General features: G+C 40.7%; 2 long non-coding RNA genes across 3 annotated transcripts in view; both read left to right on the forward strand.

Moving 5' to 3' along the window:
• Window positions 1-26: 26 nt before the first annotated feature.
• On the forward strand, window positions 27-13,006 carry LOC132406243 (uncharacterized). Of its 2 annotated transcripts, XR_009516106.1 has the most exons (3): window positions 46-342; window positions 2,915-3,585; window positions 11,619-13,006. It is a non-coding gene; the product is annotated as an uncharacterized LOC132406243 (long non-coding RNA). The 2 variants fall into 2 exon arrangements; XR_009516105.1 differs by having other exon boundaries at window positions 27-342; window positions 2,915-13,006.
• A 5,506-nt stretch (window positions 13,007-18,512) lies between these two features.
• The window catches only part of LOC132406244 (uncharacterized), an 88,652-nt gene continuing 87,365 nt past the window's right edge, over window positions 18,513-19,799 (forward strand). Inside the window, exon 1 of the long non-coding RNA XR_009516108.1 lies at window positions 18,513-18,551. This is a non-coding gene — a long non-coding RNA (uncharacterized LOC132406244). The remainder of the gene's footprint in view (window positions 18,552-19,799) is intronic.

Here is a 19,799-nt window from a genome sequence, read left to right on the forward strand (position 1 = left end):
GCACAACAGTGAGCAGTGATCTGTGATACAAGGCACAGCTCAGCAGCAGTGAGCTGAAGCTGGGAAGTGAGGGTGACCTTGCCTTTGAAGGAGCAGGTTTGCATTTTAAGTTTTACAAGGTCATAGGTTTCAGTGAATATTAACACGTGGAACTGTTGCCTGTGTCGACACTCCTGCTCCATGAACCGTAGTTAAGAGTGTGGTCCCTGTAAGCTATGGGTGGCAGAGTGCTAGATGATGATTTTGTCCAGACTACAAGCCAAGTCTTCCCCATTGGGTGCCTGGGAAATTTCAGATGAAGTTCTCTGCCATTCTTTGTGGATTGATTGTCACACCTCTATGGTAAGTCAGCTCTGCTTGCAACAAAGTGTTGACGATAGAGGGACAGTTGATTGTTGAATGTGTGCAGTGTGCAGAGTGAGCAGACAGACTGGTGTGCCACGGTCTGCCTGTGAACGATGCTCTAGTGTGATTACCCTCTCTAGGTAATGCTGTTTTTTAGGTGCTCAGCACCAGTGAAAGTTGAATCTTCCATGAGTTAAAAAGGACCGTCATTTATCAATGGATTTCACTAATATCAAATTTGAGCTTGTGTTTTTTTTTAAAAGCCATTTTGTGTGAGTGTCACTGGAAGCATAAAAGTCATGTTGAGAACTGAGAGATGATGGCAGTGACTGACACTAACTAACCTACCTAAAAAAGTCACTAAAATTGCCCCACAGTGTAAAAACAGCACTTTTGTTTTGTAGTTTTTGTTGAATATCCAGGCCTGAAAGGAGAAAAGGATGGAGAATTATTCATTCCAGCATTGGTACTCCTCACAGAGAGATGAACTCATAGTGACTGTGATCAGAGACGTGATATAGTATTGTAAGCCTGTCTGCAGTTGGTGTTCCTTGACAGATGGCTCCTGAAGTGATGCACACACCATTTCTCTGCTATTGGGGTTAGGGTTGGGGTTTCTCATCTCAGAGAAGAGAAGGAGGCCATTCAGCCTATTGTGTCCCTGATAGCTGTCAGAACAATCTAATCAGTCCCACCTCCCTACTTATTTCCTTTTCTCCCTCAACCTCCAGCATGATTCTTTTACCTCCTACCCATCTATATAAGGGGTAATCTGCAGTTTTCAATACACTAAACAGTAGTTTGGGATGTGAGCAGAAACCAGAGCACCTGTGAGGAACTCATGTAGTTACAGAGAGAACATGCAAGCTCCACACAACCAGGACCAAAGGTTAGGATCAGACCTGGGTCAGCACACTGCCAGCTCACAAGTAAAGAAGGCCTTGTTTGTCTTCTGTCACTTCCCACCTCTGAAAGTACTTCCATTCACAAATTGCAGGACTTTCTCTTTCTGCAGATTGGGAACTATGGTGTACTTGTAGATCAGTTACGTATGGTTCATTAGGAAGAAGAATGTGTTAAATCAGCTGTGGTTGTAAGTGTCTTGAGCCTGAAGGGATATAATTCATGCACAAAATTGGTGTCCTCAGTGTCATGTAAAAAATAAGAAATGACAATGAAGAACAGAGAACGTGCAATCCATTAGAAGTTTTGTGAGGATCTTCCAGGTTTCCATTCTGAATAACCAATGGGAATGGTGCCCATAGAGTATTCCTGTTCTGTTCTGTACACACCCCACCCCCTTGCCCACTTCCTTGCACTTGACTTCTGAGGTCAGCTCCTGGTAGGCGAGGTCCCATCTACTTCAGGGCTTTCCTCCCTTAAAGGGCAGGCCTGCATACTCAGGTGCCTTCACAGTTCATTAACCCACATCCCCACACTGTCAGAGCTGCCACAGGGTTTCTGACATTTACAAACAACTAAATACATTCAAGCATTATTAAAATTTAATCATTTCATTGAAAAATGAAGACAAATAATTCATTTTAAATTAAAAATGTAATCAATTTTAATATAAAAACATAAACATGAAAACACTTAAAACAATTAAATGCAATTGCATTAAAAATTAAATACATTTAAATTAACACAACTAATTAAAAAATGTAAATTACTTGAAACTTGGCTGTTTTTGCTATAGTGGTTCTTCTCCATTGAACTCAGTGGAGCAAAAGATCTAAGTTATCACAAGTTTAGACCCCAGATTTTGCAGTGTAACTAATGGAACTGCAATAAGTTTCCATTCTGTTGCTGAACTCAATGAAGATCTCTCTCCATGAGAATTTTGCGCCACAGTCCAAACCGCTGCAGTGTGCTGCACTGGGATGCCCTGAGAACTAATTAAGATTTGCAATCTGACCTTCCCAATAAAAGATTCGATAATTCGATTCTATTGGGGAAAAATGTGAGATCAGAATAAAGAGAGACATGCATAAATACAAGTTTATCTACACGTTTATTCTACAAGTTATTCTACACGTTTATTGTATTTCACAGCAAATTGAATACATCGAGAGAATAGTTATGCAGCAATGCAAGAAATGTGATAGTTAATTTGTGTATAGTAATGGTTTCAGTACCAACAAAATGATAAATAATTTGATAAGGATTTAGAAATTTGATTGCTTAGCTCAATGCGTACTTTGCAAGCAAATGTCTTTCAAAAACATGAATGGATCTGAGGAGGGATTGCTGAAAAAAAAACTGAATGCTTTTCTCTATCCACAGAAGCTGCTTGATTGGTTGGGTTCTTCTGGCATGTTCTATTTTTTGTTTCAGATTTTGCTTCATTCCCATGACTTGTACCAAATTTGAGAATATACTCATAGAGCGCAAAGTCCCCAGACTTTCTTCCAGCCAGCCATCTGTATGACTTTGAATACTGATTTCCAAATATCCTAAGTAGCATCCAATCACAAGTGTTTTCATCAGAAAAAAAATGCTGTAACTTCCCTGTTGCACAAATGGCCCATAGAAAATGAACTGACATGTTTTCCTTCATTTTTTTTAGTGTCTTTGCATACTGGCCAAGCTTGCCTCAGTGCCCTTCAGTGTGGTGAACATATCCCAGCTTGTGGAGTGTGACAATGTTGCGCTTTGAGAATTACCTGTGGTTTCACTGATGACACCATCGTTGTTGACAGAATCACAGACAGTGGCAAGGAGGCCAACAGGAGTGAGATAGATCAACTGGCAGAGTCGTTCTGCAATAACATCCTTGCACTTAACATTAGCAAGGGAATGATTGTGATCTTCAGGAAGGGGAGTCGGGTGAACAAGCACCAGTCTGCATAGAAGGTGATAGAAAGGGTGAGCAGCTTCAAGTTCCTGCTATCAACATCTCAAAGGAGCTATATTGAGCCCAGCACATAAATGCAACCATGAAGAAGGCATCTCTACTTTCTTCAAAGTTTAAAGAGATTTGGCATGTCTTTGAAGACTCTGATAAATTTCTATGGTGGACAGCATTTTGACTAGTTGCCTGATGGTCTGGTATGTAAAATGCATTGCACAGGAGCTCAGGAGGCTATGGATAGTGGTGGAATCAGCCAGTTCCATTGTGAGTATAGCTCTCTTAGTGATTGAGGACATCTACAAGAGGCGATGCCATAAGAAGGCAAAATCCATCATTAAGGGGCCCCCTCCTACTGGGCTATACCTTCCTCTCAATACTTCTATCAGGTAGGATGTATAAGAACCTGAAGATTTGGATCTCAAGGTTTAACAACAATTTCTTCACCACTGCCATTAGTTTCTTAAACTGACCTGAAAAATGCTAATTCAACCTCATATTCCCACCTACTTGCACTAATGTTATTAAATATTTGCTTATGGTAGTGTATATATAATTTATGCTAATTTAGATTTATGTAATTTATGTTTGTCATGTTTGTAATGTACAGTACTGTCACTGTAAAAAGCTAATTTCCATGGCGCATGAGAATAGTATGCTCAAGAGTAAACTTGAAGTCAAAATCCTCTAATACCCGATCACAATCCAAGTGCAAAATTGACAGCATCAATCTAGTTAGTAATCATTAATCACCACTCCCAATCACACTTCCAATTAACCCCCCTCCCCTTGCACACCCACTGTTCCTAAATCATTCCCCCATGCTCAATGTACCCACAACCCAAGACACAGACTACTTATTTTCTCAGATTTTGTAAGAGAACTTCAAACTCTTTAAATGTTTTAAATCTGAGTGCACGTAGCAGCGTGAGCTTCATATGCAAAGAAACCATACAGTAACTGTCTCTCAAAGAACCATTTGTTGTCCTGGTATATACCAGATGTTTAACATGCCTTTGCAAGCACCAATAATTTTCCAAGCCAATATTATTTATTGATGTTGGAGCAGAGATATTAGCTTTCATATTCCCCTCTTCAAATATTGTCACTGAATTTTATTCATTTTCCTGAATGCATTAACATTCAATGTAAAGGACAGCAGCTTAGAAATTTGTTCCCTACTTTTTATTTGCAATAAAAAAGACAATGTCATTGCTCTTAGAATTCTTACAAAACTTGCAAACTTCAACTCAGGAGAGTCTTGTGGGGTTCCATGCTGATTCACTTTTGGCATTTATTTACCTGTTGCAAGATCATTCACCGAACTGCATTTAGACTCATAGTTGTGAGTTTGGTAGCTGCACAAATCATTTTTCAGCCACTAGGCAATGGTGATGTTTCAAGAATATATGCTGTAATGATTGATATTTGGTTTACTGTCACATGTACTGAAGTACAGAGGAAACCTTTTTATTAATGCCATCTATACATAGTACATACGAGATGATACAGAAGGAAGAAAAAATAAACAGAATGCAGAATATAATGTTACAGTTATAGAGAAAGCTCAGTGTGGGTAGAAAAAGTCTAGATGGTGAGCGACCTGGATGGGTGATGAAGGTCAAAGCCAAAGATTGGAGTCCAAAGGTCAATTCAAACTCGAGAAGTCAAAGTGCAGCCTGGAGATTGGAGGTGGGAGGCCTGTTCTCAAGTTGGAGAAATGTCCTTGTGTGTGCGTAGATGGGTGGTAGGGAGTATGGGAGGGAAGAAAGGGGTGTGATTTGCTGTTGTTGTTTCCTTCCTTGTTGTATTTTGTTTTGCTGTGTTCTGCCAAGCATGTGGGCATGCAATATTGATCTGGAATGAGTGGTGACACTTATGGGCTTCCTACAGCAAATCCCTAAGTTCTGTAGATTATTAATGCCAAAGATGAATTTTACTGTATGTTTAAATGTTTTTTTTTTCTTTTTAAGCCATCTCGCCTACTGGAGCATAGGCCACTGACCGCAGCTCATCAGAGTCCTCTGTCCTGGTCTAGAACTTTCAGATTCCTCAGGTGTAGCCCATCTTCAACGTTCATCCCTCTCCCAGGGATGAGATCTTTGGAGCTTCTGCTGGCTCTGCATTCATAGAGGGATTAGGATGGGAAGTTGCAGAATAGAACTCAAATGAGAACTGAGAAACATCCCGGACATCAGCCAGACAACACCTGTATATCGTTCTATGAGGAGTCAATAAATTCCTGAACTATGGGGAATTCTACAATAGTAGCAAATTCCGGTTGTGCCCCATTATCTCCCTCCATTGACAGAAAAACCATTTTCATTCCTAGAATATAGTACCTGAGTGTCCACCCTAATAAAGCGACGAGCAGTGAACTGCAGGATGTGCCAGAGATCAGCATCATTCAGATCTGATCCTGAGGTCAGGAAAGTGTCACCTTGCCATGCAAGGCCAAGATAGTCAATGCACATGTGAGCATGTACTTCAGATCTCTGATATTAAATGGAGAGAAGTCCAGCTCTGATGTGTATTTCTATAATCTCTAGGCAAGGTGTTAGATGATGCTTCCCTACTCTGGCTTCCGGCACCTGATGATCATGACTGCCTATAACAATTCTAGTGTCTATGACCTATCTCCATGTTAACCAATAAAATAATTCAGATAAAACTCAATGGTTTAAAGTGCAGAAAAGTAATTGAAGATATAAGGAAGGTGCTATATGAAGTGTGAAATTTATGTAGAACACACACAGTGCCCCTTTTGAGTGTTGTTGAGTGCAAAAAACACACAGGTTGAATTTTGTCCCTTGTAGTTCAGGGGAAAGGCTATTGGTAAAATCTTATCAACACAAACAAAATACTGGAGGAACTCAGCAGGCCTGGCAGCATTTATGGAAAAGAGTCAACCTTAAAATCTTGTTCAACTAGCAAATTAGATCTATGGTTGTTTGGACAGGTGAGGTGGAATATCATTTTTGAGGTGACTATCAGGATTGCTTCGTTGGTGACATCATATGGAAGAGTCTTATGTTACTATTGTAGGATTCCCCAAAATTTGGGAATTTGAGTTCTATCATCCAACTGTTCTTCCTGATCCCTCTGAGTCCTTGGGAACAAATAATTCAGATTCAGATTTGCATTGCTTTATCATACCTCAATCAAAACATGGAGTAAATTGCATTGTTGTATTTCAGCTTAGTGCCCTCCTTGAGGTAAGAGGCTCAGAACTGAGAACTATTTTGCCTTACTCCAGAATAAGTCTACTTTCAACTGCACAGAACTGTTTAGCATTGTGAGAAAGAATTTTTAGGGCAGCATCTTTAATGGCATATGACTCATGATTACATTGAAATGTTAGTCCTGATTTTATGCAGAAATCTCTGGTTGGGTATGAAGCCATGATTTGTGATTCACAACTGTCACCTAAAGCAGGCACAAATGAAGTCAAAAGCTTTGGTGTTCAGAACATGAAGCTTCATGAACTTTAACAGCAAGTACATTGAAAGATCAACATATTTTTGCAAAGTTAAAGTGTACATTAGTCACTCCTACTGAGGTACATTCTATACATAGCAACATACAAGATGCTGGAGGAACTCAGGGGTTCAGGCAGCACCTAAGGAGCAAATTGAACAGTTATCACTTTGCATATATCTTTACTCTTGTTTCTACATTTTATGCATGCTCTCCATCACCAGCAAAGCAGATGCAATAAACAGATCCTAAAAATCCCAGTCTGAGCAGATCCTCAGGCGCCTAGAATAATTTCATAGGCAATTTTTAAAGTGGCCTGTCACTGAGAGTAGAGTTGAGGTAGGGGAAAATTTGTGGCAATTATTTTTACCTTACATCCAATCCATGTTTCAATTGATCAGTACTAGGTCTTTAAATTATCCTGATTTTCCAATCGACTATATGATCAGCACACAAATGGAAAAATTCAATAAATAAAACCAATATTGTCCATCTTATTTCTTCCCATGCAAAGCTTTCAAAATTTTCACACAAGTATGATGATCAATTTATCTCTCTTTTAAGAGGTACGTGTAATATGAAAACATAGAAAGCCTACAGCAAAATACAGGCCCTTCAGCCCATGATGCTGTGCTGAACATGTCCTTTCTTTAGAAATGACCCAGGGCTACCCATAGTCCTCTCTTTTTCTCAGCTCCATGTACCTATCCAGGAGACTCTTGAAAGACCCCATCGTATGTGCCTCCCCCACCATCGCCGGCAGACCATTTCACGCACTCAGCACTCTCTGCGTAAAAAAATTACCCCTGACATCTCCTCTCTACCTGCTTCCAAGCACCTTAAAACTGTGCCCTCTCATGTCAGCTGTTTCAACCCTGGGAAAAAGCCTCTGACTATCCACAGGATCAAAGCCTCTCATTATCTTATACACTTCTATCAGGTCACCTCTCATCCTCCATCACTTCAAGGAGAAAAGGACAAATTCACTCAACCTATTCTCACAGGGCATGCTCCCCAATTCAGGCAACATCCTTGTAAATCTCCTCTGCACCCTTTCTATAGTTTCCACTTCCTTCCTGTATAGTGAAGTGACCAGATCTCAGCACAGTACTCCAAGTGGGGTCTGACCAGGGTCCCATATAGCTGTAACATTATGTCTCAGCTCTTAAATACAATCCCACAGCTGATGAAGGCCAATGCACCATATGCCTTCTTAACCACACAGTTAAGCCGCGCAGCAGATTTGAGTGTCCTATAGACTTGGACCCTAAGATCCCTCTGATCTTCCACACTGCGAAGAGTCCTAACTTTAATACCATACTTTGCGATCATACTTGACCTATTAAAATGAACCACTCACACTTATCTGGGTTGAACTCCATCTGCCACTTCTCAGCTCAGTTTTGCACCCTATCGATGTCCCACTGTAGCCTCTGACAGCCCTCCACAATATCCACAACACCTCCAACCTTTGTGTCATCAGCAAATTTACTAACTAATCCCTTCACTTCCTCATCCAGGTCATTTATAAAGAGCACGAAGAGAAGGGAACCCAGAACAGATCCCTGATTGTGGTAGTGGGAGATTTTAATCTCCCAAATATTGATTGATAGCTCCCTAGAACAAGAGATTTAGATGGGGTGGAATTTGTTAGGTGTGTTCAGGAAAGTTTCCTGACACAGTATGTAGATAAGCCTACAAGAGGAGAGGCTGTACTTGATCTGGGATTGGGAAATGAACCTGGTCAGGTGTCAGATCTCTCAGTGGGAGAGCATTTTGGAGATAGTGATCATAATTCTATTTCCTTTACCATAGCATTGGAGAGGGATAAGAACAGACAAGTTAGGAAAGTGTTTAATTGGAGTAAGGGGAAATATGAAGATATCAGGCAGGAACTTGGAAGCATAAACTGGGAACAGATGTTCTCAGGGAAATGTATGGCAGAAATGTGGCAAATGTTCAGGGGATACTTGTGTGACATTCTGCATGAGTACTTTACAATGAGGCAGACAAAGAGTGGTAGTGTACAGGAACCATGGTGTACAAAGGCTGTTGAAAATCTAGTCAAGAAGAAAAGAAAAGCTTACAAAAGTTTCAAAAAATTTAGGTAAATATTAGAGATCTAGAAGATTATAAGACTAACAGGAAGGAGCATAAGGATGAAATTAGGAGAGCCAGAACGGGCCATGAGAACACGTTGATGAACAGGATTAAGGAAAACCCCAAGGCATTCTACAAGTATGTGTTGAGCAAATGAATAAGATATGACAGAATAGGACCAATCAAATGTGACAGTAGAAAAGTGTGTATGGAACCAGAGGAGATAGCAGAGGTACTTAATAAATATTTTGCTTCAGTATTCACCACGGAAAAGGACCTTGGCAATTGTAGGGATGAATTACAGAGGACTAAAGTGCTTGAGCATATGGACATTAAGAAAGAGGATGGGTTGGAGCCTTTGGAAAGCATCAAGTTGGATAAGTCACCAGGACCGGATGAGATGTGCCTCAGGAACACTGTGGGAGGCAAGGGAGGAGATTGCTGATCTTCTGGTGATGATCTTTGCATTATCAATGGGAACAGGAGAGTTTCCAAAGGATTGGAGGGTTGCAGATGTTGTTCCTTATTCAAGACAGGGAGTAGAGATAGCCAAGGAAATTATAGAACTGTGATTTTTACTTCAGTGGTTGGTAAGTTGATGGAGATGATCCTGAGAGGCAGAATTTATGAACATTTGGAGAAGTATAATATGATTAGGAATAGTCAGCATGGCTTTGTGAAAGGCAGGTCATGCCTTACAAGCCTGATTTAATTTTTTGAGGATGAGACTAAACACATTGATGAAGGTAGAGCAGTAGATGTTGTGCATATGGATTTCAGCAAGGCATTTGATAACGTACCCCATTCAAGGCTTATTGAGAAAGTAAGGAGGCATGGGATCCAAAGGGACCTTGCTTTGTGGATGAAAAATTGGTTAGTCCACAGAAGGCAAAAAGTGGTTGTAGATGGGTCGTATTCTGCATGGATGTCGAAGACCAGTGGTGTGCCTCAGGGATTTGTTCTGGGACCCCTATTCTTTGTGATTTTTATAAATGACCTGGATAAAGAAATAGAGGGATTGGTTAGTAAAATTGTCAGAGAAATGTGTACAATATACATCCTGAAATTCTTTTTCTTCGCAATCATCCACGGAAACAGAGGAGTGCCCCAAGGAATAAATGACAGTTGAATATTAGAACCCCCAAGGCCTCCCAGCTCCCCCACCCATGCACAAGCAGCAGCAAGGCAATGATCCCCCCCCATCCCACCAGCAAAAAAGCATGGGTGCCCCCCACCAAGCACTCAAACACGCAGCAAAGCATCAATAAAGACACAGACTGGCAGTACCCCAGATACTACTCGTTCACCCGGTATTCAACGTACCACAGGCTCTCTCTCTTTCTCTCTCTCTCTCTCTCTCTCTCTCTCTCTCTCTCTCTCTCCCTCCCTCCCTCCCTCTCCCTCTCCCTCTCCCTCTCCCTCGCTCTCTCTCCCCCTAATAAGGGAATCTAATCTTAGATGGAAGAAAATAGATAATGAAAGGCATTTGAAGTATCTTCAAAGCTTTTGTTTCTCTGATTTGTTGAAAGACCCAAACCTCCAATTTTAAACAGGTTATTAAAACAGATATTGTAAAACAACTGTTAGCTGTTAAATGGTATCACTCAGGTGTTTTAAATGCTTAGAGATTGTACAATGAAGGGGAAAACTAAAAGAAGGTGTCAGCAAAAATTTAACTGTTTATATCTTGGGTTATGAAACAAAAGCTTTTATATATACAATTATGCTATGACAGCTATGAAATAATGGAAGGCTTGTATTCAGAAAGTGTCTTTCTCATTCCTAAAGAAGTCACAATTTACTTATTAACCCTAATTACAAATGAAGTACAATAATTCTTTTGAAGGCAAATATGGATGTTAGTTTTTACATCCAACGTCTACAGAGAGCTGTAAGTAATGATAAGGTAGTTTGCAACGTGAATGTTGGAGGACATGGTGAGAACATCCCACACTCTTGTTAAAAGTGACCGCAAACTCTTTAATATTTGCTCCAACTGAACTTAATTGAGCACTGGATCGACAAGCATATCATCTTAATATCATAACATATTCTCAAAATGCTCATTCTCACAAGACAGTCAAGCACAGAGTATTTTACCTTCTAAAGGGGAACCTTATCATTAGACCAGTCTGATGGTTGCTAGTCAACCACCACCTTCCAGTAATATGACAACATAGTCAATCACAGTGATCCCTCTGGGTCCAAATGAAGGTGAAATTGCTCATCTTTTACCTCCTTTCAACTCTGGATATTAAGAATATCTCTCTCTTCTTCGGTCATTCATCGAAATCCAATAACAACGTCCACTTCTTTAACAGTGAGATCTTTGATGACTATACAGTCCTATCCTGGACCCACAAGTTCTGTTGCAGGTGGAACACGCATATGTGGTAGTGGTGGTAGTGATGGCAACAATGGCTGCATTTCTCCTGGCTCTCTTCTTCTGTCTTCTGGTTGTTCTTTCCATCTCCAGAAATCAAACCCTGTCCTGACAGAGCTGTCGCCAAGTGATACGGTCAGCAGCAACCCCCTCCAGTTCCTCGGGTCTGATCTCGCACTTCCTTAAAGCATTCTTCATCTGATCCTTATAGCGTTTCTTCTGCCCTCCAGCTGAGGGTTGACCATGATGTAGCTGGCCATTTAAGATTCTGCGGGGTAGCCGACATGGGGGCATCCTCAAGAGTATCAAGTACTGCAGGTTTACCCCACTAGTGAGTGGTTCGATAACAGTGGAACTGGACGTTGTGTACCATGTTACTGTCTACTACTCTGCATCAGAGATGGTGCACAGTCCACCTAGTGGTGCAGATGACTGTCTTGGGCATTTTTCTTGTGATTACAGGACCCTGGTGAACATTGATAATGTGAAATACTGCAAGTCCGATTCACTGGTTCGTTGGCATGACCAATGGCCAGGAAGATGAGTAGACTCAGTCGCAATGTGGACCAGTCCCTCATGCTGAGGCTTTGCCTCTTGCAACTACTCGGGGGGCAGAGTGGGGAGATGCTGAAGGCAATGTGAGACAGAACAGAGGGACTGGAGTCCCTGCAGTGTTGGCGACTGGCCTCTGAGATGAGTTAATAAATTCAAACTTTCTGCATAATCACTCAAAGAATTTAACTGCATGTGCATGTAAGGAGAGCTGTATAATTCATCTCCTTCTACCTTAGGCCATGAACCTATCAATCACCCCTGCTGTAGACCACTTCTGGAGGTCCAAGATGTCAACTTCTACAAAGAAGAGATCTGTATGCTCCATGACCGCTGGACTAAATGTGTAAATGTAGGAGGGGACTATGTTGAAAAATAAATGTGCTAGGTTTTCTAAAATTGACTCCTTCTACCTTAGGCCATGAACTTATCAATTACCCCTCGTATATATATTTTTAGTGACTGCATGTGCTTCTACTGTTGTAATTGTATGTGCTTTATGTGCTTTGTGCTGTGTGTGACAGTTGGTACTGTGTTTTGCACTTTGACCCCAGAGGAACACTGTTTCCTTTGGCTGTATTCATAAATATGACTGAATGACAATTAAACTTAACTTGAGTTGTCGGATGCTGATGGTTTTGCAACCTAGAGGTTCAGAAGTCAAAAATGAAACATAAAACTTATTGTGTACATCCTTTTTATTAAGTGTTATAAGAACAAGGAATGAAAAAAGAAAAGCGGAGAACATAGATGTTGTATTCATCTCAAAACCTAACTCAGACTGAAAAGATAACGCCCCAGTGATTAAAAAAAATCTATTAAATAAGCAGCCTCAAGTGTCCTGACACCTGCTGCAGAAAAACTGAGAACCTTCTAGAAAAGTACAGAAGAAGCTATGGTACAATTACTGAACTATTCACTGTCTATTTACTGGGAAAACACAGCAGAAGCCCAGATGCAAGTTAGTGTCATGAATGCCCATGATTTCTATGTGGGTGGGTGCTAGTCATTTGTTCCTGAAGAAGATAATGTTTGTTGGAAAGAGTTAGATTCAATGACTGTATTGAAGACTTTTATGGCCAAAGAAAGAAGGCTAAAGTCTCCCTCATATTTCACAGACCATCTGGGGTCAACAATCTGCTACTCTTCTCAGTTCTCTGTTTTCTGCTTCTCTTTTCGGAGAGCAAGGATTAATTCCTGTGCTTATGGTGTGTTGTATTTTTAACTGATTTGTACTGAACATTCTGCTTCTGTTGCCCTGACCTGATATCCTGGGGTGTAATAAATGGAGAACAAGACCCATTTGGTGCAGCCGTGTTCCTACTGCCAGTTGTCATTGCTGCCCACGTGCAAAGTAATCACAATCATTTCATGGAAATCCATTATTCAATGAACACCATAATTTGAAATCAATTACTTTTAGAGTGACATTATGTGAATTAATAATGGGTGGCCTTTTTATGTTATCATCATCATCATCATGCGAAAAATGCCAAAATGTAACTTTTATGATCTAAATACCAAGAGACAGGAATCAACCACTTAAGAAAGGAAATGTGCTGTATTTTAGAAAGTCTGATTAAAATGATGCTGAATAAATTATCTCAACATTTTGATGTATTGATGTAAAAGCATGTACAATGAGGGCATCTCAGAGATGTTTGGATTATATAGATAGGAGAGGTTTAGAGGGTTTCAGGCCAAATGCAGGCAAATGGGACGAGCTTAGGTGGGCACCTTGGTTGGCATGGACAAGGTGGCTGATGGCCCTGTTTCTTTGCTGACTTATTCTACAAATGTGAATGTTCATTACTCAACTATTATTTTATTATGTATCATTAAATTGAATTGAATTGATTTTATTACTTACATCCTTCATACACATGAGGAGTAAAAACCTTTACATTTCTTTTCCGCCTAAATGTATAATTTGCAATTTATAGTAATTTATAATAAACAGTATGTACAACAGGACAGTCAATATAACATAGAAATACAATTGTATCAGCGTGAATTAATCAGCCTGATGGCTTGGTGGAAGAAGCTGTCCCAGAGCCTGTTGGTCCTGGCTTTTACGCTGTGGTACCATTTCCCGATGGTAGCAGCTGGAACACTTTGTGGTTGGGGTGACTCGGGTCCCCAATACTCACCTGTTTTTATAAATATCCTGAATAGTTGGAAATTCACATCTACAGATGCGCGCTGGTCTGTCCACACCACTCTTTGCAGAGTTCTGTGATTGAGGGAAGTACAGTTCCCATACCAGGCAGTGACGCAGCCAGTCAGGATGCTTTCAGTTGCACCCCTGTCCTTAGATTCTAAGAGTCCTTAGATTCTGGGGGTCCATACCAAACTTCTTCAATTGTCTGAAGTGAAAAAGGCACTGTTGTGACTTTTACACCACACAGCATGTGTGTACAGACCATGTGAGATCCTTGGTGATGTGTATGCAGAGGAATTTAAAGCTGTTCACCCTCTCAACCCCAGATCCATTGATGTCAATTGGGTTAGCCAGTCCTCATTCCTCCTGTAGTCCACAACCAGCTCCTTTGATTTTGCACATTTAGGGAGAGGTTGATTTCTTGACATCACTGTGTCAGGATGATGACTTCTCTGTAGGCTGCCTCATTATTATTTGAGATTAGGCCAATCAATGTAGCATTATTAGTAAATTTACTTAGCAGATTGCAGCTGTGGGTGGCGACACAGTCATGGGTATACAGAGAGCAACAGAGAGGGCTTAGGACACAGCCCTGAAGGGCAGCTGTATTGAGGGTCAGAGGAGCAGAGGTGAGGGAGCCCACTCTTACCACCTGCCGGCGATCTGACTGGAAGTCCAGGATCCGGCTGCACAAAGCAGGGTGAAGACCCAGGTCTCTAAGCTTCTTGTCAAGCCTGGAGGGAATTATGGTGTTGAGTGCAGAACTGTAGTCCAAAGTCAGCATTCTCACCTAAGCATCCTTCTTCACAAAATTTTAAATTATGAATTTCTCAATATTTCAAAATCTGGCTTTGGTATGACTGGAGCTGGAATTTCTCATCAAGTTAAACTACATCACATCTTTGTGGCTGCAGAACTGTAGCTCAGAGTGATGATATACAGTGAGATGAAATAGTGGGATAGTTGATGATTGATCTACACTGGCCTACAATTCAGGGAGAAAGTTGTTAGGATAGAAGGTGTTGAACTGTTGCCTATAGACAGACCCCAGGTCAAGATGATATTCAGATATTGAAGTGTCATGGTGTGTTGGTATACTGAAGCCTAAATCTCTCACTGAAACACTGAAGAAAGTGAGAGGAATGGATGGAGTTTAGAGTCAGGAAATAATAAATTTGAATATGAAAGATAAAATGGTAAAGCACCCCACACCTCAATAACTTCAATGGAAAAAAAACATTCCTGTGTTGCAACATTAAATAAAAAGTGCTGGAGAATGGAACAGTTTAGTAGCAAGCACAGGCAGGATAATTTTTTAACGATAATTTCTTTCTTAAGGCCATCTACACGCTGTTTAGACGAAATACAGAGAAATGTGGGAGAATGAGATTGATGGAAGTACTCTGAGAGGCAGCATAGACTCAATGGGTTAATAACCCTTTACCTACAGAAAAAGTGTTGGTATTGAACATTATGCTGTCATAAAATGCACCATTTTTTCAGGGTCCTTTGCTTTCAATCACTAATAAAGCAAACAATCCGTTTGTAAGCTCATAGTGTCCTTTAGATTTAATTGCGGGTTGGAATTCACCAATACCTCTAACATAGGCTGACATACACCCCAAAATATGTTATACAATGCCTCCCTCGACATTGTTATCAGGAGTTCTGGTCTCTTTTATCATATCAATGGATGGTTTGAATCTATAAAACCTTAATACATTTCCCCTTCGGCCCATCAAGTCTGCTCCAATTATAGCTTATATATTTCCCCTCCCGATCTCATTCTCCTGCCTTCTCCACATAACTGTTGACATCCTTACCAATCAAGAACCTATCAACCTCAGTATTAAATATATCCAGTGACTTGGCCCCTCTAACTGTCTGGGGCAATGAATTCCACACATTCACAATCTCTCCATGTCCACTCAATGAGATACTCCCCCACCCCAATTCTTCTAAGCTCCAGTGAGTACAGGCTCAGAGCCATCAAGCTATTGAAACAATGTGTTTTCCTGTGATACTTACAGAGGCAATTTCTATTGTAGACACTCACAGAGGAATTTATAATGGGAATTTTAACACCAATAACCAAGTTCTTGCTAACAGGATATATAAGTTCAAAATATTCATCAAGATAGTTCTCTGTTGTTAGGGGAAGCATTCTAGCTCTGTATTTTCTAAGTGCACTCCATAAATACACTACTGGGATACCAACCATACCACTTAGAACACCTTAGGTTCTTATTCAGAAAGTTAAGGCTGAAGATACTTCCTTCAAAAGCAGGTCTTTAACTGAGCAAGGAATTATAAGAATGGTTCCCTTACTAAAACATATCCATATTTTATAAGCAAAGTTTTCCTTTAATCTGTAATTTTTCACTCTCGTGCCCAATGATTAAATAATTTATTATTCATTCTGGCCACCTCAAGCCCTGAATTAAAAGCTAAACAAAAACAATAATCATTTGAATCCCACAGATGCTGAAAGAATGTCAGGTAGTTGCTAAGCAACCATAGAATAAAGAGCCAATGACGTGGAAGCTGCCGATTCCCTCTGTTGCAACTATGAACAGGAAGAACAATCTTTACAATATGAGACCTTCACCTTGCACTGACAACTACTACTTGTTTGGTCAAGAGCAATGTCAGAAATAATAATGTTTCTGATGTGATAACAATCTCATTAACAAAAGTTCTAATTCCTGCTTGAATAAACAATGTTTGCAACCATAGCAACAGAATGTTTCAGCTGGGTGTATTGGGACAATTTGCATATAACTCTTCATCTTTCCACTGGACTCATAATGAAGCAATTATGATTCCACTTCCATTTCACTTACACGATTCCCACTCTTAATTGTCACGTCTCACAAGTTGTCACTCCTACCAGGGCAAGAAGATATTACAGCATTAATCTTCGCCCATTTAAATCGTTATAGATCTGCCTCCTTATATCTTCCCCCTATAATCTGCTCAGCAGTATTTTATTTTCCTGAGGACTCTGACGTGCTGCATTGAGAAGCTCAGTTCACAGCTATTCTATTAGCCGAGAGAGTTTGAGAATAGGTAACAATATGACACAGTGGTGTAGAAGTTAATGCCTTGCAGCCTCGGTGACCCAGGTCAATCCTGATCTACAATTCTATCTGTTTGGGTTTTGTACCTTCTCCCTGTGACTGCGGAGGGCTCTCCTTTCTGCTCCCATTTCCTCCCATGTCCCAAGGATTGAAGTTTATTTGGTTCATTGGTCGCTGTGCATTATTCCTAGTGTTTTTATGGTGATGGGAGAATGAGAGTGGGTGGAGTTGATGGGCAGGTAAGAAAAACTGAATTACAGGGAAATAAATGGCAATTACAGGGATTACACTGAGAAATGGCATAGATTCAATGGGCTGAGTGGCCTCATTCTAAGTTGTGACAAATAGAGAAAATACAAGAAAGAATTACTATGAAACTATTTGACCATAAATACCCAACTGGGTGACCACTATCACTTAACAAAGAACACTTTGCATTCCTACCCTCTTTGGCTTGTATGAGTCTCCAGTCCTACAGCAGGTAGTTCACTGTTAACAGTCTCCACCCTCGGGGTTACGCAGCAAGTCCCACTTTATTACCACTTCCCAAGGCATGAAAGGATGAATGAATATAATCAGATGCCAAGGGCATTCATCTCCTGCAGTAACTATTTTTAAAACACCCTAAAGAGCACAGAGCCTGTTTAACTGTGAAGAGAAAAGCACAACTGCTTCACACATCTAGCAACTCATATTCAATTCTGACCTCTGATGTTGTCTGTGTAGAGTTTGTCCATTCCCTCTGCCACCATGCGGGCTTCCCTTGAATGCATTAGATTCCTCCTACAATGTAGGACAAGGGAGTTGATAAGTTAATTGGTGACTGAAAATTGTCACTATGTAGCTTTAATTGGGGAATTGGGGGTTGGTAGGGGAAGAGTGTTAATGAACATATTTAGGAGAATGGTTTGCTGGGTGGTTGAGTGAAATTCATGAGGTTGCTCTGAGGGGTGACATTGACTCGTCAGGTTGCACAGAATATTAGAAAAAGACCACAGCTGTATTTGTTTTGAAACAAATTAAAATAATCTGCTGGAGGAACTCAACAGGTCAGGCAGCATCTGTGGAGAGAAACAGGTGATGTTCTGAGTTTTGATGCTTCATCTGGAGTGGGTGAGGCTGGGATTGGCATGACTGTCCATTTCCCTCCACAGATTGTCCCTGACCTCCCAAGTTCCTTCTGTTTCTTGGTCCTATTCCAGAATTAGCAGTCTCTAATGTCTCCACCTTTGATTTGATCTTGTCAAATTTGGGAACAGATGAGGTGAACCATAATAATTATTTTCATTTTCAGCTCAGGCCAAGGTTTGTACATATCCAAAGTGCCATCCCTGAAATACACTGAACCTCACATAAGCTGTGGAATGGGGTTTGATTGGGCCGTCTATCTGCTGGCTGAATAAGAAGTGTCCATTTTATATAACCAGCCATCAAGTTTCTATAGTAATGTCTTTTTTTTCTGCTGTCTGATCGATTAATGCTGGTAGGAAGAAGACTGGAAGAGTTGAAATTTATGTACTTCCATCAATAACCTCCAAATGCAAATTAAAGAAAGCAGCAACTATTTTACACTCAGCAACAAGTCTAACAAATAACAATAAGGTAAATGAACATGCAACTTACTTTTAGTTGTTCATGCACAGACTTTGGACAGAATACAAGAACCCATTTGATGCAATGTTGTATGATTTCTTCCATCCGCTTCAGAAGTCAGCCTAGGTAACCATGTTCAACACTATGAACTTTCTGACTAGATGTTATTGACTCATCAACTGAGGTTCAAAGTCAAACTGCACTTCTTATCAAACTATGTATTTTATATACAAATTTGAGATTTGTCTCCGTACAGACAGCCAACAAACAAAGAAACCCAATAGAACCTATTAAAAAGAAGACCCTGAAACATCCAAATTATGTAAATAAGCAAATGACATTCCGAACTGAAGTTCACAAGAGTGAGTCCACAGCCGCGAAGCCAGTCATCACTGAGTTGATCCAGGAGCCCATTAGTTGCAGGACAGAGATGAGTAAACCATGCCAAGCAGTGAGCTGAACACCAGCCTTCCCACTCCTCTGGGCCTAACACACTGACCTTTTCAATTTGGCCCGGTGCTTAAATCGGCCAAACCTTGGGTTGTTCTTCGCTCCCGTACCCGGGCCCTACCGCTTCAGTATTTTCGCGACCTGGGTCACACTGCCTCAATTAAACCCATATCCATACTCTACCTTTCCAATCTGGCCTGGCTTTTAAATTGGCTGAGCAGCAGGTTGTTCCTCCCTCTCAGGCCCAGACCCCACCGCTTCAACTCTGCTTTACTTAGATTTAGCCACATCCAATCGGCACCAAGTCCGCTGCAGCAATGGCAAAACACTTGCACATTCCTCACTCTTGGGCCTGGGTCCTACAGCCTCAATTTGGCCTGTATACACCACACTGCACCTTTGAGATTTCAGTTCATGCCGCAGGTCACAGAAGCAGTTCAAAAGTTCAGTTCTGAAAGGAAAGGTACAGGCTATTGATTACAATGATTGTTTCTGAGAAAAGGTGTGATTAATAAAGTAGTTCATAGTCGGTTTCAAACATGAGAAAATCTGAAAATGATAGGAATCCAAGCAACACACAGACAATTTTGGAGGAACTCAGCAGGTCAGGCAGCATCTATGGAAAAGAGTAAACCTTCACCAGGATCTTGGCCAGAAATGTTGACTGTTTACTCTTTTCATAACAGATAAGTGTAGGTTTAGGCGATTTGGCCCATCAAGTCTGATCCACCATTTCATTATGGTGAATCTATTTTCTCTCTCAGCACAATCTCCTGCCTTCTCCCTCCATCCCTTCATGCCCTGATT

This window comes from Hypanus sabinus, chromosome 16, assembly GCF_030144855.1.
Source record: "Hypanus sabinus isolate sHypSab1 chromosome 16, sHypSab1.hap1, whole genome shotgun sequence".
Taxonomy (NCBI): domain Eukaryota; kingdom Metazoa; phylum Chordata; class Chondrichthyes; order Myliobatiformes; family Dasyatidae; genus Hypanus; species Hypanus sabinus.